Genomic DNA, 17,185 nt, shown 5'->3' on the forward strand with positions numbered 1-17,185 from the left:
CACATGACACATGTCACATGATACATTATGTTAGTCAGACAGGTGTACATCCAGTGGCTTCCTGGTTTGAATCCCCCAAACAGCTGGCCATCCTGGGTGGGGAAATGAGTAAGTCCCTTAAGAATTGGTGGTTTCATGGCCAACAGCCCTGAACACCAGCTGCTGCACTGGAGCTGCTCACGAGTCGGACTGGAAACTTCCTAATGTGGATGTGTCCGACTATAAAGCAGGACATTGGACAACTCTACATTCCCTCAGGTAAAACTGAAGCACGCACAAGTCCTATTTAAAGCTTGCTAAAGTATTTTGAGGACAAGCTACCGGATGAACAAAAAGAAAAAAAAACCTCTTTGGAGGACATTTAATGACATATTTCTATGAAAGCCAGAACTTGACGGCACACGGTATCAGTGTATCAGCGTGTGCAAAGTAAAATGATTATTTTGCACCAAAACATGGAAGAAACACCCGTCTGTCTGGGAACCGAACACAGTGGATGTCTGTTTGGCAGCCAATTGGCAACCATTAAAATATCATCAGTTGAGAGAGAGAGCAGCCGAGGAGACAACAGGGTTTGAGTGGAGAGTGATTCCATTTAGATTTGGTGTAATTTCTACATCTACATGCACGGCACAAGAGTTGCCTCTCTGTAAATGAACAGTAACGCAGTGCAAGACAGAGTTGATGATCAGAAGTAATAAGTAGCCTACTTACCTGTTTGATGTCAAACAGCATCGGAGATACATTGGTCACTTTTCATTTTCCAGGTCTGTCATGTCCCAATGGGGTCCAACAAGTTTGAAGGACAAACAATGTAACTTGGTACTAAATATAGAGAAAATAGGGCAGTGTTTAATTAGTGCACCTCCAATTAATTCTCCATCTTTCGTACAAAGGTTTGCAGAGTATCTCCTCCCACAGCGTTGCCAGCACATGCGTCAAAATACATCAAAATACATCAAAATACATCAAAACGTGCGGCCTGATGGGGAATCGTGTTATTTTGTTTCTGTAACGACGCATCGCCGTTACCTATGCAGAGGACAGTATTTGAGATGTGATGTGAGGCAGGTGCCAAGGAGAACACACACACGCACACACACACACGCGCGCACACACACACAATGGGATTGAATATATGTATTGTTGGACTGTGAATGCTGGGAGCCGTGTGCACAGCTGGCACAAAGAGTTGTTCCTCTCTTTCTCGCTGGGAACAAACAGACAGCTGTGGTGAGTGACAGACTGAACAGACCTGATTCATGAATGTCTGAATGCATGTATATGAATTGCCAAACAACTCACCGCTTCCTGTTTCCTCTTCCCAGGGTGTTTGGGCAAAATAGTTCCCTGGGGCTCGAGCACCCAGTTATAGGTCCTGTAGGTACCAACCAGAAGTAGATAGTGCATTTGTTGGCGACTATCTTTAGACCTTTGGTCTGATGTCTAGAGCACCAATAAGGAACCGGCCTCATCATGCCTTGGCTTCAACGACAATACTTCACACTAGAATCATTTCATAGTCTTTTCATGAATTTTAAGGACAATGAGAAAAACATTGAACATTGTCATCTGACTTGTACATTTTACATTTGTGATTTAAACTATTTGATCAGTGACAGTGCAGTGCTGTCTTTTGTCAGCTTGAAGTGTCCTCAAAATAAGACTTGAGAGAAGTACACTCATTCCTACGGTGGCAAATCAAAGTGCACGCATTATTGTTTTGTTGAGTCTTAATACTGCCATTATTCTGGAGTGCTTTCCCCCAACAACCTAAAAACCCACAGCCTTGAAAAAGTAGTTTCTTAGCAACAGCTCCAGGGATTTGCAGGCAACTCTGCTGCCATTCAGAAGTGGAGAGGCTGAACCCTTTCTGTGGCGCTGCAGCCTGTTTAAAGCGATCTCTTCAAATTATACAACAGCAGATTTATTTCAGCACAATAACCCTGACTGCACCGCAACACTGCTCCGCGTGTCGGTGATTTCAGTTTGCTCTGCCAGTAAAACCAGCTAAATACACACACACACACACACACACACACACATGGAAGCTTTTGTCAGTTGCAGGCTTTATGGAGCAAACTTTCTGATCCACAGGCCTGAACACTCATTAAACCCCGACTCGACCTCCCTAACACCAAGACAATGACACACAGGAAGTACACACACCTACGGACACACACAGGATCACAGGAACACACTCACACAAGCTCAAGCGCGGCTCAGCTTGGTGGTCTTTGAAGCTGAGAGCTAAAGCAGGTATTGATCTGATAGGCTGATCTCTCGCTTTCTCTTTCTCGTCTTCCTCTGGCCTCAAATATTACACGCCTGCATTTCTCTCGCTGGTTGTCTCTTGTCGTTTCTCCCTCACCTTCTCTTTTCCCCGCCTCTGCACACCTGTCTGTCAAACATATTCTCCACAGCTTCGGGGTTGTCTGAACAATGCATTGTCCTTTAACATCTCAGTGTTCATATTCATCCCACAAAAGAGATGCATTTTTTCACATTTATTTTAATTTGCTTAGAAATTGCTGAATAGTAATCACAGATATTCTTTGTGATGTTCTATTTAACGCCTGATGGGTCAGAAGATGATTTCACAAGGGGGGCATCTTTTCATTTTCCTCATACAGGTGCGATTTCAAAGAGCCATTCATACTCCTGGTACTGCATACCGGATGCTGGACATTGACTGAACATGTAATCTACTCGCAACTCTTTTGGTGTGAACACGGCATTATGAAAATAAAAAACACAATCAGAGCTGAGAAATCTCTTAAGCAGCTGTCAATCACTGCTTGTGAACTCTGATCAAACTGTAATACCAGGCAGTGCTGATCAAATATCTATTGCCCGTTTTTTATACACATATATTAGTGTATTGATAAGCTGCAAAATGAGAACGTGTTGGTTGGTGGGCGGTGCTTGGTTTACAACAAGGTAGCCAGATTACAAACAGTTTGTTAAGTATCTGCTAACGGCTATGAAACACGGTCCTTACTGTGTCTGTGGCTCTAGCAGGACACTAAATTAAGTTTCCTTCTCTTATTGGTCTCACACCTTTGAGGTGCTTTGAATCAAAAGCTGCCATGGCACAGAAATGCTGGAGGTCTCTCTGAAACGCAGCGTGTTGGCTCTTTGTCACACACCTGTGGCTGGCAGTGGCACGATGTGATCCATTAACACTTCCAAAACTCGCAACACAGATCCGCGTATGAACAGCTGACTGAGTTTTGTCTTTACATCATCAGTGTAACATTAACAGTGTATCATCAGTGTAACGGAGTTGTTTTCTGGTCCGGACAGTTTTTAGCGAACATTCCAGTAAAAATGCACTTAAAATATTGATAAAAATGATCGTATGTTTTCAGTTGATTTAATGGTGTTAAACTACTCCTTATATTAATAAAGACACAGCTACCATCAGCGTCAGAGTGGAGATGTTTTCTCATCATCTGTTACCTGTTTAACAAACTGCATTGAGTATTTCTACACTGTGTTCTGCGTCCTGCTTATACGCGCAGGATCTACCGATCGTTCTACCAGAGGAATGCGTCTAATTTATTAATTATTTACGTCGGTATGTTTTGAAATTCTGATTGTGACATCATTATAAAACAACCATACATTTTGTAAAAAGTGTTTCCTCTCTCCAGCTCTCTGATTTTAATGACATACAAGTTATTGAGGGAAACAGATCAAATCTTTGAAGCCAGTTGTTTGTGGTCCGTCAAGATGGCGACGCAGAACTACTTCCGGTTCAACCGAGGAGCGAGGAAACAACAATTTAGAGACTTGGGACGCACCCAGGGAGAGAAAGGGGCAGGGATGAAGTGTGGCACTCGTCACACGGAATCCTTCACTGTGAATTGTCAATTTGTATGTCTGTCGAAAATTTGTGAAAAAACTGACCAATGAACACTCAAGAAAATCACAAAGAACCTACAAGGAACTATACACCTGAGCTTTCACAAAATGTACCTTTGACCCAAACCTTTTCCCAAGTGCAGCTTCTTCATACCCTTGTTGTTGACGTACAGTTACAAATGTTTTATAGTTATATATATGGGTCTCTTTTTTTTCATCTAGTACCTCTCTAACTTATTTACATCTGTGTTTACTTTGTATCTTTCCTCCTACATGTCATGCCATCTGGTTCATGATAATTAATTTCCTTGCACACAAGAACATGAATACATTTTCACCCCCAGTAAAAGAACATAAATTAAGGATGATATATGAAGGAAAATACAGTTGCTTTCAGTGACTTTTCTGCTTGAGGTTCCTTTGAGATCGAAAAGGAAAAGATAACAAGATAACAAGAAGTGCCAGTTGTTTATTGTGTTAATTGTGTACGTTCAACAAAGGGACTTTCAACCAACAGATGGTGTTTTTATATCTCGGCCCATCTACTCTCAAGATGGAACATAAAACAAAATTGTACAGTGGACGATAGTCCCCAAAAGGAGTGCTTATGTTAACGTTTGAGAGAGAGAGGAAAAGGCACAGGATGAATGTATCAGTGATGGATTGGGCTTCTAGAAAAAGCAATGTGTTTCGGCCAGTTAATATTTGATGATGTCAGCAATGAGGAACGGGATAGCTTGGATTCTGAGAGTAGAAAAAGGACGTTTGAAAAACGGTCAATTTCTGTATTAGTGAAAAGCTGTCCTGTCAACGAGCTCAGTCGTACATGTACAGAGACTAATTTCAGTAAAGTACTTCGCTATCATGTGACATTTGGCTAACCGCGCTGAGCTCCAACAGTTGCTGTTGTTTGCTGAACTTGAGCCTGTGTGTCTGCAAAACACCAGAAGGCTTATGCCGCGTTCACACCGGACGCGGCGCGAATTTGCGGCGCGACCGGATTCCATGTAAAGTCAATCCACAGACGCGCCGCGACGCGAATTGCCGATTTATTCGCGGGGCGGCGAGACGTTTGAGGCGGCGCGAACAGAACGTTTGACCTGCGGCGAACAAAGCGAAGGACGCAGCGCGAATTCGCGTGAGTTGAATTCTCCCAACTCCGGCGGAGAAATCGCGTGACGCAAAGTTGCGGCAGCCGTTTCTGAATGAAACTGCTGCTGCTCCGCCTGAAGTAGCGCTGGAAGCGGCTTCATTGAGACGCTGTTGTGGGACTACGGATAATATTATGAACCCAGACACCATGGAGTTTGATGTTCCGACATATGTGGAGTTTACACAAAAAGTATAAAGCAGAACTAGTGGTTATTTCCATGGTGGATGGCATAATCGGTATCGTTTTACGGAGATACGCGAGACGCAGTTCCTGGAGGAGTCGGTGAAATTCACCGAGCTGTGTGCGGCTACGGATGATGTCATGAACCCAAATACGAGGGTGTTTCATGTTCCGACATGTTTGGGACTTCCACAACAAGTATAAAGCAGAACTAATGGTTATTTATTCCATGGTCGATAGCGGAAATGAAGCTAAGCCACGGCCCGTTCGCGCCGCGATTTTTCGCATTTGGTTTGAACACCCTCGTTTCACTCAAGCGAGTAAACTTCCGCGGTGGACGCGGCCCGAAAATTCGCGCCGCGTCCAGTGTGAACACGGCATTAGAGAGGGAGAGCAGATGCAACAGTAGTATGTCTGTCTGTTGTTTGTCTCCATGTGCTGTGAAGTTTGCCCCATCAAGGTCTCCACTTTGAGGTTGGCCAGCTGCAGCTCGAGGGCTCCTGTCCAGCTTTATTTGCGACGCAGCACATCCTCCGGCTAACGGAGGAGCTCCAGAGGACCTGTAGACCAGGGCCCTATTCTTCGTAGCTGGCTTACTGAGTTAGCGGGCTAATTTTCAGGATAAGATGACGTAGGTCAGGCTTTTCGGTTCCTCGAAGCAAGTTTAGAAAAATCACCATAGCAACACAGCCAAAAATGTAAACCTGCTCCCGGGTGAGGCTACGTAAGCACGCGCATACATAAATCGCCGTAAAAGCAGTGCCGTGGTATTAGATTTATGGCGTGCATCTTATTTATTTATTTTTGATTCACCTTCGCTCTCCCAGTCTGGCCCGCGGACCGTAAGATGCCCAGGTCTGCTCTAACCCCATCCAGCGAAGATATGCAGCCATGTTGTCAATACAACAAAGATAAACCTTCTCCAGGGGTGGTTTAAATATAACTGCCAATCCAGGTTTAGACTAGGTTTAAAATGACTGGTGCAACAGATTTGATTTTAGAGATTGCCAAAGGGTTAGATTTACCCAGGATCAATTGTAAACTAAGGTTAAACTAGGTTTAAAGTTGGGTGCAACTGGATTAAAAGACAAACCTGGTTTAGACCTGGTTTAATCCTTGTTGGTGCAACCCAGCCTGTGTGTTTTCTGTGAGTTCCGCCCACCCTTTCTCCTGATAAATACTCCGGTCACCCTCGCCTCGCCCGTGAGTCACGTGTGAGTTTTTCCTGTTTGATCCCCTGTTCGTTTTTACCTTCCTGCCGGTGTCGAGCCTCGGGTTTCACCTGCGAGAAGAGGACCTCCCGCTCGTTCCACGGAGATCAGCGGTGAGGCCTGAAGATCCTGCCGGCCAGTCTGCCCGTCGTTAAAAGCCACCTTCCGAACTTCCGATCTCTGCTGTGCTGTCGCTGCATTTGGGTCCGTGAATGCACCACATCATAACAGGAAGGCACGTGGGTACTTGGTCACTGTATGGTGAGCTGGGTTTAACCATTTCAGTGTCAATCAAATGGTCCACCACCACTTTGGTCCTTACTGAAACATTACATCATTTGTTGGATGGATTGCCATTACGTTTGTTAAATTCATGGGCCCCGAGGATGAACATTTGGCTTTCCTCTAGCACCATCATCATCAAAGTCAAACGTGTCAGTCATCCAAGACTTTGCTATATGACCAAATGCGTCCAAAACAGAAGAGATTCCCATCAGCATTTATTGGAGGCCAATTTGTGTTTTTTTCTGTTGATTTGTCTTAAAAATGGGAGACAGACTTTGTCTTTGCCATTCGACTGTTCCCAGTGCTATTTCACCAAATATCTACATCATCGAGCGCTTGAGCATCATTTCAACGGCGACATGGATCGCCTCGAGTACCCACAATGCAACTCAACCACAGACAGTAACCTTCAAAAGGAAACTAATTAAAATACGTTTAGAGGCAGATAGTTCTGGGATTCACTGCCATCTCTCTGTATAAGAAGCTAGATGGTATTTGGTGTCCAAAACATGTGTTTCCTCCTTTAAGACATAATGCATAGTTTACTTACTTTTTATATAAATGAAAAAGACAGCAAAATCCTGCCATGTAGTTCTCGAAGTATACATTTTATAATATGGTGGTTAATCTCAAAGTAGAATTCAATTTAAACACTTGATACATTTTGTAAATTATAGTTTAGTCAAAGCATTTAAGTTTTTATTGGCATGTCAAACTCAGTCCTGAATGCCTACAAGAGTAAAACACATACCTGCAAATTTGTCACCTTTATTAATGTTCTAATAATGCCCACGCTGTGGCAGTGGCAGTATTTGTCCAGTTCAGTTTGCACATTCTCAGAGCAGAGGTCACAGGAAATTTTCTTGTTATAGAAAGTGGGATAATTGGAGTCGACCAACTCGCTGCCCTATGGCGCTGTGCTGATAAAACGAGGGCTATCGAACCGAGCGTGGCCCCGTGAGCTACGCTGAGCTCAATGGGGGATGTTTTAAAGGTGAGGGAGCAGCAGTGAAACTGGAGGGTGCTGAAACGGAGCCAGCAGAGAGGCCAAGGAGAATTTATGCCATCTCTCTCCGTCTTTCTCCCTCTCACACACGGCCAGATTTAATCTGCACATCTGAAATAGAGCATTGTCTCAATCGCAGGCTAGATACGGTTTTATTCAGTCTGACAGAGACGGAACGATAGAACGAAAGAAGGAGCGAGGAGAGCAGGATGGAGTGGGATTAGACTGTCACCCACACAACTAACTAGATACAATGTGAAATATCCTTGACAGTCCACACTCCACCTCCAACCTGTACACCGGAAAAAATAATGAAATGAGACTTCATTGTTGACGGATGATGGACATGGAAAGGTCCTGAAAATAATAGTGACACTGACTCAGAGACTCGAAGAGGTTAACGTAGACATTTATTTTCTGCTTTTTGAGGTTGACGTGTGACCTGTAATTCCTTGGAGGTTTGAGTAGTTTTTCTGCAAGTTCGAATTTGTAAAACCACAGGAAAGAGCTGCCCAATGAGCACGATATCCGTTTGAGTCACCGAGCAACGCCCAGATGTGGGTAGCGAATCAGAGGTCAGGCTATTAAAATGCACAAATTCGTGCAAGTTGAAATTTTAGTATAAAGTATAAAGCAGAACTAGTGGTTATTTCCATGGTGGATGAAGGAAACGGATACCGTTTTACGGAGATAAGCCAAACGCAGTTCCTGGAGGAGTCGGTGAAATTCACTGAGCCGTGTGCGGCTGCGGATGATGTCATGAACCCAGACACGAGGGCGTTTGAAGTTCCGACGTTTTTGGGACTTCTACAACAAGTATAAAGCAGAACTAGTGGTTATTTCGTCCATGGTCGATAGCGTAAATGATAGCTTTTTTCACGGAGATAGGGAACCGAGATAAGCCACGCCCCCTTTCACGCGTCGCAAATATTCGTGCCGCATTTGGTGTGAACACACTTTCATTGTCGAGCGGTAAACGTTCGTTTGGTGTGAACGCAGCATTGCACTTGAAGTGGAATGAAAAGAATTATTAATTAAGACTTTTCGTCAGCACTCAGACACCCAACTAACACTTAAAATACAGCAGGTGCAAGGGATACACACACACACACACACACACACACACACACACACACACACACACACAGAGAGCAGGTGTCTGTGCCCACATTTGTCTGAAGTGCTTTCCAAAGAAAGTCGTGCAGCCATTAGCAGCAACGTTGCCATAAGTTACGAGATGATTTTATGCATTAGTTTGCATAACAATTAAGTGGATGTCAAGTTATATGCAAAATGTAAACTGCAAGTGGAATGCTTTCCTGATTGATTGTAGCTACCTGCAGAATGTGGAGATAGTTTTATTTATTAATGAAGATTTAATCATTTGCCTTTTAAAGTTTGTCACGTTATGGCATCGTTTTTTAAGGATATTTTTGTGTGCCTGTAATGGGGGCATAATGAAAAGCTGTTATCTGTATCTATGCCATTTTTTTTTTTCTTTTTCTTTTTCTTAGTTAATTGGGCTATTTTGCTATATTTTTCTGGAAGTTGTGTAAAAATTGGAAAGAGGGCCATATGAAAGATAAGTTTGTCTGGTTATAATATGAAAATCTTTGCCAATTATATCTCATTGGGCCATACTGCATAATATATATATATAACTAAAGTCAAAGAAATGGTGAAAAGTTCAGTGGCGGGCTGTCAGGGCCTGCTAAGCCTTCTCTGCTGGCCTAAACAGAATCACAAAGTTATAGCTAATATATGTATATATATATATATATATATATATATATATATATATATATATATATAAGCGCAGGTAGAAAATCCACGGCCCGCCACTGGTCAAGTTGCATACTGTGCCAAGCTTCAGTATCAGATTACAAGGGGAAGGAAAACACAGCCAAACTTAAATCCACTGAATATGTGACGATAGACTGAAGACCATCGACTCCCTGAGGAAAGTTGTAGGTCCTGTTTGCATTGTACCTCTGAATGTAAAGTCAACAGCCAATACATATATGCTGTAAACTGCCATAAACATCACCTCTGCTTTCCAATATTACCGTAAAGATGCATTGTTTTCTCAGGTGGTTATATATACATATAACCACCTGAGAAAACAATGCATATTGTATGTATATATATATATTTAAAAGGGACCATGTAGAGTTAAAACATAAATGTCACCATTTGATGCACTGTACCAGATTGTAGCTACAGCTAATTTGCATCTGTAGACAGATCATAACAAACATAAAACAAGAGCAAACAGTACAGGATAAAAGACACAATACAACATTATATGTGGGGAGAAGGCACACAATACAAAGCTACAGTACAGCACATTAAAAATAAGTAATGAAAACCGTTAAAAGTAAATAATACAAACCATTAAAAGCAAGTAATTTGAACCATTAAAAGTAAGTAAAAAAACATTAAAAGTAAGTGATGCAAACCATAATAATTTTGCTCAATGAGTACAGCGCTGACCAGCTTTCAACAGACTTTGTTAATGTTGTGCTGATAGAGCTGCAGCTCTTCAGCACAAAGGATGATTGACCAAATGCAGTGCGGTGTAACTATTGGAAGTGGAGCCGTGGAAAACTCCTTTTTATGAACACATTCACAGTACAGAACATTAACAGCTGACAGGTTTGTGCAGCAATACCGACCGGAATGAAAACGGAGAACGTTAGATTGGAAAGTGTGTCCAAAGTTGACATGAAGGGTCCTTCTGGAGTAATTTGGAGTCGTTTCAAAAGCTGAAAACAGACAAAGCCTTTGTGTGCCGTTTTAAAGTTGCACCCCGCTAAAGGCTACAGATGTGTGTAGTTGGAGCTTTTAAGTACGCTATCTAAAGTTATTATCAGTGGTTCTACCGGAGCCACTTGAAATGAGCTCCTTTTCCCACATTAAGAGTCCACAGGCGTCTCCGACTTGTCCAGAAGAAGAAAGGAGGGCAGGGCGGAAGGTTGACATAGGCGGACAGACGGAAACAGAGGACGACAGGCAGGGACAGAGAGCACCATGGGAAAGAACTGAAAGTGAGAACAGAGAGTTGATCAATACAAATGTTTTTCCTTTCTGCTCTGGATACAGAAATTGATAAGGTGAAGGGAGGAGAAGAAAGGGAACAACACAGTCAGGGAGCTAATATTAGTCTTCTCAGTATTTCACTCTGTCTCCAAACAGAATTGGACTTCAACCCTGTCCAGTCTGTGCCCAGAGGGGGGAATTAACACTCTGTCTGGTTGTCTAGTGACTCTTCGTTTCCTGACGCCCACCAGTGTGTGCCACGAATCTTAACGAGAGAGAGAGAGAGAGAGAGAGAGAGAGACAGAAGGAAACAGGTGAAATGCTTGGATAAGAGGTGAGACCAGGGTTTGGCTCAATTCACAAGAAAACAAATCAAAATGCTTCGTGCCAAAGTCTTGTTAACACACAGAGCTAAAATAGGATACGCTAAATTATGCGTGTAAATGAAACTCCTTTTCAGTTCATGAAGCAACATCATGACAGTGAATACATATTTGATCCTGAAGGTTTTCATGAAATCTAACCCTGCTTATAATATTACAAAAAGCAGTTAGTAGTATTCAATGTGAAATCTACCTTTCTGTATAGTCTGTTCTCATTGTTAGTGGCGGAGTCCGCCAGTCCAATGCAGGTTCCATTACATTACTATTGTCTTCTTTCAGCCTCACTATTAATGAAGTTACTGCTAATATAAACCGACAGTTCCCACGACTGCTTGCTTGTAGGAGAAGCTGACACACTTTGGAGGAGATAATGACGAAGCAGTCGCAGGAAATGCAATGTATTTTTGTCACTGTGCCTATTGCTGCATCTTTCATTGTAAAAGTCTCTAATGAATCAAGACATGGTGATTTTTGGACATTTCAGACGGCAAAGCCGTTGTACATACTGTAGAGATTAACAGCGGCTCCGCCATCCCTGTGCCGGGAGGAGGGCACTAACCGGCCTGGCCGCTACGCCACTGCTATCATTTCGGGAAGAATGAGAGCAGAATACTCTTGATTCTCACACTTTTTTAAAGTTTATAATAAAACAGCGCACAGTACAGGACAGTCGCCTAAACCATGTAGCTCTGCTCAATAGACTCATGCAATTGTTTGAGATTGTCTTCATTGTCAGGCTGGTTTTGTGGTTTTCCAGCTTGTCTTGGTTCAAAATGCTGTTAGCCGGAAAGGTTTGAAATCCAGGTGATGTGTTAGTAAATGAATGTTTGCCACCCTCACATCTTTGGGATTCCGGTTACCCAAACATTAATGTTCCCAAATCAACCAGGACTGAAATCTTGAGGACAATAATCTGCACTGCTTATGTAGTTGATATTGCTAATGTATAGGTAGTTTCATTATCAGCACATAGAGAGTAGCATTAGCATCCATTTCAAGTTGTATTTCTTGTTTTAAGCTCTGTTTTGGTCTCTACCAACATGGAGGGAAATATCAGGCTCTTTAGCAGCTAAAATCTCCACTATGTTCACCATGTAGTTGCCGACGGTGTCGGTCTGCTTTGTGATGCTGGGTCGGTAGAATACAGTTATAGTTATAGAATACAGTGAGTTTACCTGAGCTTGTTTTGCTGTGACTGTGAGAATAAACCAAAACAGTAAAGACATGGCCATGAAACCAAATGAGCTAATAGGCACTAAAATGCTCCATAGAGCTGAAGGGAACTGCAGAAGTGACAATTTTCAGTGGGTTCCTCACTACAAGTGACCCTTTTCACGTTTCTCATACGATCAATTGTTATTACAAAAAACATTGATTATAGCTACTTCAAACTTCATTATAGCAGAGTACACTAGCCTATTGAGGTGTTCTTGATATTCGGTCCACATCTGTACTCGAGTCATCTTGCCTGGAGCAAAACCCCTCCAATGCATTGACTCATGCAAGATAAGATGTGCAACTCATCTCTAGCAGCAAGCTATTTAGAGCTCAGTATTAAACCGCAAATGTTTGCCCCGCATTTAAAGCCTCATTTGGAGGGAAACATTAAACTACAGGAAGCCCGGAGGAACAGAAGAGTGTGAAACACTGAGCTGTAGAGAGCTTTTTTATCACATTATCCCAGTAAAACTACTGGCAGAGAGGAGATATTAGAGAATGGATCGGGCACCACCAACAAGCATGCACCTGTCGACACACACACACACACACACACACACACTCCTCTCTCTGACCTGAGAGCGTCGCCATGCATACTAACATCGGACTAATGTGGCAACAAGAAACACAAGCGTTTGTTTTTCCTTCTGATAACTCCGACAACATCATGAGACTTAAACAAACTAGCTGACCTTTACAGGCATTTGTTTGGTGAATTTGGAAAATGTGTTCCTTTCCAGCAAAATCCACTAGTGCCAAACGGGGAACACTGTTAAAACGCCTATCTAGTTATTGATTTGTAACCATCAGAATGCTTCTATATTAATACGTTCACCACACAGGAGCAAACCATCAGGACATGGGGCGTCACAAGACACGCATTGTTGTCCAGGACCGTGACTTACATGATTATCTACATCGTGTGACACATTTCAGGGGACAAGCAGTCATTAGTGTCAGGGGCAAGTCTGCTCCAAATATCTATGTAGAACAGCGTTGGCGGTTGGGGGAGAAAAAACAAAGAAAGGAGAAAAAGCCTATTTACTAGTATTTTGTGTTTTTGATGAAAGTTTTACGGAAGTCAGAAATGAAAAGGGTTCATCCTTCGGGGAGCATGAATGTCCGAGGCAAATTTTGCAGCAATCAACCCGTTGGAGACTACATGGCTTCATGTGTGCTTTATTATCTATGGGCTGCTAGTGGCTGCCTCACAGCAAGAGGTTCGACCTCCGGCCCTGTAGCAATTTATTATAATAACGATCCAAATGTCAATGTTATGAATGAAGCTTTAAAACTATTCAATACAGCCCTACTTATTAATATAATTAGTAGTGTCATTACCAGCATGTGAGCTTACAGTCTTTCCTTGAGAAATCCACAGAGTCCCGGAGGTACAGTATTATAAACTCACTCTTCTATTGACCGTGTACCATCTTGCACACTTGGACTAACAAGCCAGTCTCCAGTGTGTTGTGTTGAGTGTTGGTCATTTTCATTTTTGGCTCACAGACCTCCACTTGTGTGGAGTGAGCATGTTTTCTCTTTACTGGATGCTGGTTGGGTAGGAAACAAACTTTTTGGAAAACACATCTGCCAACAGTGTTTGCTAGGAATAAAATGAAGAGTTAAAAGGTCAAATTTCACAGCTAAATTGGGTTGGAAGGTCACTGAGCCGTCATATTTTCCATCACATAATTAAAAGGAATTAACAGACTTGCGTTACTAGTTAAGCAGGAAGTGCTTCTTCAATCTGAGTGTTCTGCTCCAACTGACCATAACCCAAAGAAGTGAGTAAGATCCTTGTGTGTTTGTGCGTCTCAGTTCATCTGCATATCCCATCAAGCGTGTCACTGGGTTCCAGGTTCGTATATATAATTTGCATGTCTTCGACACCCATGTTGACGCATGAATGCGTCACATGTTCCAATGCCTCCGGGTGCTTTAATGAGTTCCCCTGTCGAATTGACACTGTGCAGGTCTGTTGTCAAAATAGTGTTGTTGTCAAAACATCCCAGAGATGATGGGAGGTGCGGCTCTGATCCGATGACTCTTATTCCACGAGGGAAGTCACCTTTTACACGGAGCGAGTGCAGCAGCGTGACGGGTCGCTGAAAAGCATCAATTCTAGAGTCCGGCATGGCTCTGTTGTTTCCTTTAAGGCATTTTTATGTTCATTCTGAAAACTCAAGTTTTTAAAATTGTACGTGAAGGAAAGTTTTCGTGAAATACACAGTTGAGGAAACAACTTTTGAATATATAAATATAAGTCTGGTATGCAGAACAGCTGAAAAGCTGCTCTGGTTGTTTTGACATAAAATAGTTCTTACTGTCTCAGGCACGTTAATTACATGAGGATTGTCTCAGTTTTGGATTATGACAAACGTGTTGCTGTTTCCTTTTGACATGGAATAAATGCAACCAGACAGTGAACAACGATAATGTGATTAATCCCAATCAAGAAGAGCCTCATGCGGACGAGGACAATGCAATGTGTGAATCTGAATGGAATAACTTTCTCTATTTATCGTTTTCTCGAATGTCAGAAATTACCAGAGCACAAGGGGACTCAAATGATTATTGGCCAACAAGATGTCCAAGACCCCAGTGTAGAACCATAAACCGTAAAATAGACCATGAAGCAGGGCATGCTTCAGGGCGGGGCAACCTTGAGATTGATGGATTGCTGCCACTGCCAGCCATAAACTGCATCTCTACGTCACTCCTTTTCAGTCCAAATATGGTCATGTCCATTCACTGGTTGTAAAAAATAAAAAAAAAGATGGTGATGGCCAAAATCCAAGATGGCGTCGGCCAAAATGCCGAACACAGGGATTCAAAGCCAGAGTCCACAAACCAAAGGGTGACGTCACGACGACGACGTCCACTTCTTGTATACGGTCTATGGTTGATGAGCTGTTCCTACGAAAAGTTATGCACATCGTAAAGTACCTCATGGTTTATTTTAACCAACTTGTTCCAACTTACATGCTTATTGTAACCCAGTGGTGGCCTCAGGGCCTTCTAAGCCTTCACTGCTGGCCTGAACAGAATCACAAAGTTATAGCTATTTTATAATTGAATTGTTTTTCACAAATACACTACCTGTATTGTAATTATTTTTCCCTATCAGCTTATTTTCTCATTGCACAGATCCTCGTCTTCCTCTGTTGCTCTGCCTGCAGTTTTCAGCCTGCAGCACTGCAGCTGTTTAACAGCTGATGAGTGATTTGAAGAAGCAGGTAGGAAATGCACGGCCGCCACTGTTGTAACCTAAACCACAGTCTAACACAAACACAAATAAGTAGTTGTGTTGCCTCAACAGGTTCACCACTGCAGGTAGACTGATGGATTGTGTTGCTGGACATTAGTAGTCGAAGGCACAGACGCTAATGTTTCATAAGATATGAAACAAAGAAACCGTTTCATGGAAATACATTAACTAACTACATTATATAAAAGTGGACATTTAACTTGGTACATGTTGTGGCCAAGTTTGCATTCGTACTAAACCAAACATCATAACCTTACCTTGGAGACACCAGAAAGTGATTCTAATTAGCCCATTTTGAGCTGTAGCTAATCGTGAGCTCCCGTGTATAATTAATCCTCACGTCTAACATCCTCTATGAGAGTCTGAGAGAAAAACACTCTGAATACAAAATATTTAAAATCAAAGACAGTCTTTTGTGATTTACCAAACTTTAAAGCACTTAAATTGTTCCCATTTAAGGCATGCATTCATCACTTTTCAGCGCATTCAGACTTAAAGAGTTTATTCGTGCTATTCGTTGTGCCAGTCCCGACTCGCAGGAGAAACTTAATTACTTTCTGCTGTGGAAATTCCTGGCACTGAGCATCCTTCCTTATCTTTGCTTTTTTTCGGGGGGGAAATCTTTGGGTAAAAATATTGCTGCTCCAATTGTACGTCGAACCTCTCAAAGCTGTACAAATGCGGTTGATGCGGTTACTTTTTCTTCTTTTACATTAGTGATAGAATAATTTACTCGACACCTGGAGGTAAAATCATTAATCAGGACATTTATTCTTTGCAAAGAGGAACAGTCAGAAACACCACACAGTATGTCAATTGCGTATCCTGGACTGCTCGAAGAGTAAGCGAAGGGCTACCTTCTTAAATATCAATACACAGAAGGCCACATGACGTCTTCATATCTCCATGAGTCATTGCATGTATTTCGCTAGATTGGCTTGTCAGGGCCAAAGTCACAAGGCTTCTTCAAGACATACCTTTCTTATGATCAGCCAATGTGTTGTAAGCATGTACCAATGTGAGTGTTCAAGACAAAGTCACTGCATTATTAATAATATAACTAACTAATGAAACCTTACTAATGATTCTAAAGGTAACATGAAATACAGTATTAATCAATAGTAAAAATATTTTTCTTCTAACAATTAGTTATCAGTTTGATTGAGTTTGTTTCAGGAATAGTTTTATCTGATTATCTATCTCAGCTAACCCCACCATACTTAGCCTCCACTTAGCATCCGGGCTAGCTTTGGCATGATGAGGAAGCAGTGCTGCGTCCGAAATAGCGTACGATGCGCTACATACCTTTGGCTTCATTCGAAGGTTTCATTCAAAGGCTTAAAAAGGCATAGTAACACAGACACAGTGACACAAGCACATACTTACGTGATCAAAGTGTGTGTGTGTGTGTGTGTGTGTGTGAACACAGCTGTGCTACATGTTAACACTTTCCACTGATATAGTTGGAAATGATTCATCCAATTGACTTGAACGGCAGCTGGATTCCTGCTTTATCATTATGACCAAGAGAATCGTTGGAGATCCATCTCATCAGAGTGAAAGGTTTGTGTC

Source organism: Taurulus bubalis (genome assembly GCF_910589615.1).
Source record: "Taurulus bubalis genome assembly, chromosome: 4".
In the NCBI taxonomy this organism is placed as follows: Eukaryota; Metazoa; Chordata; class Actinopteri; order Perciformes; family Cottidae; genus Taurulus; species Taurulus bubalis.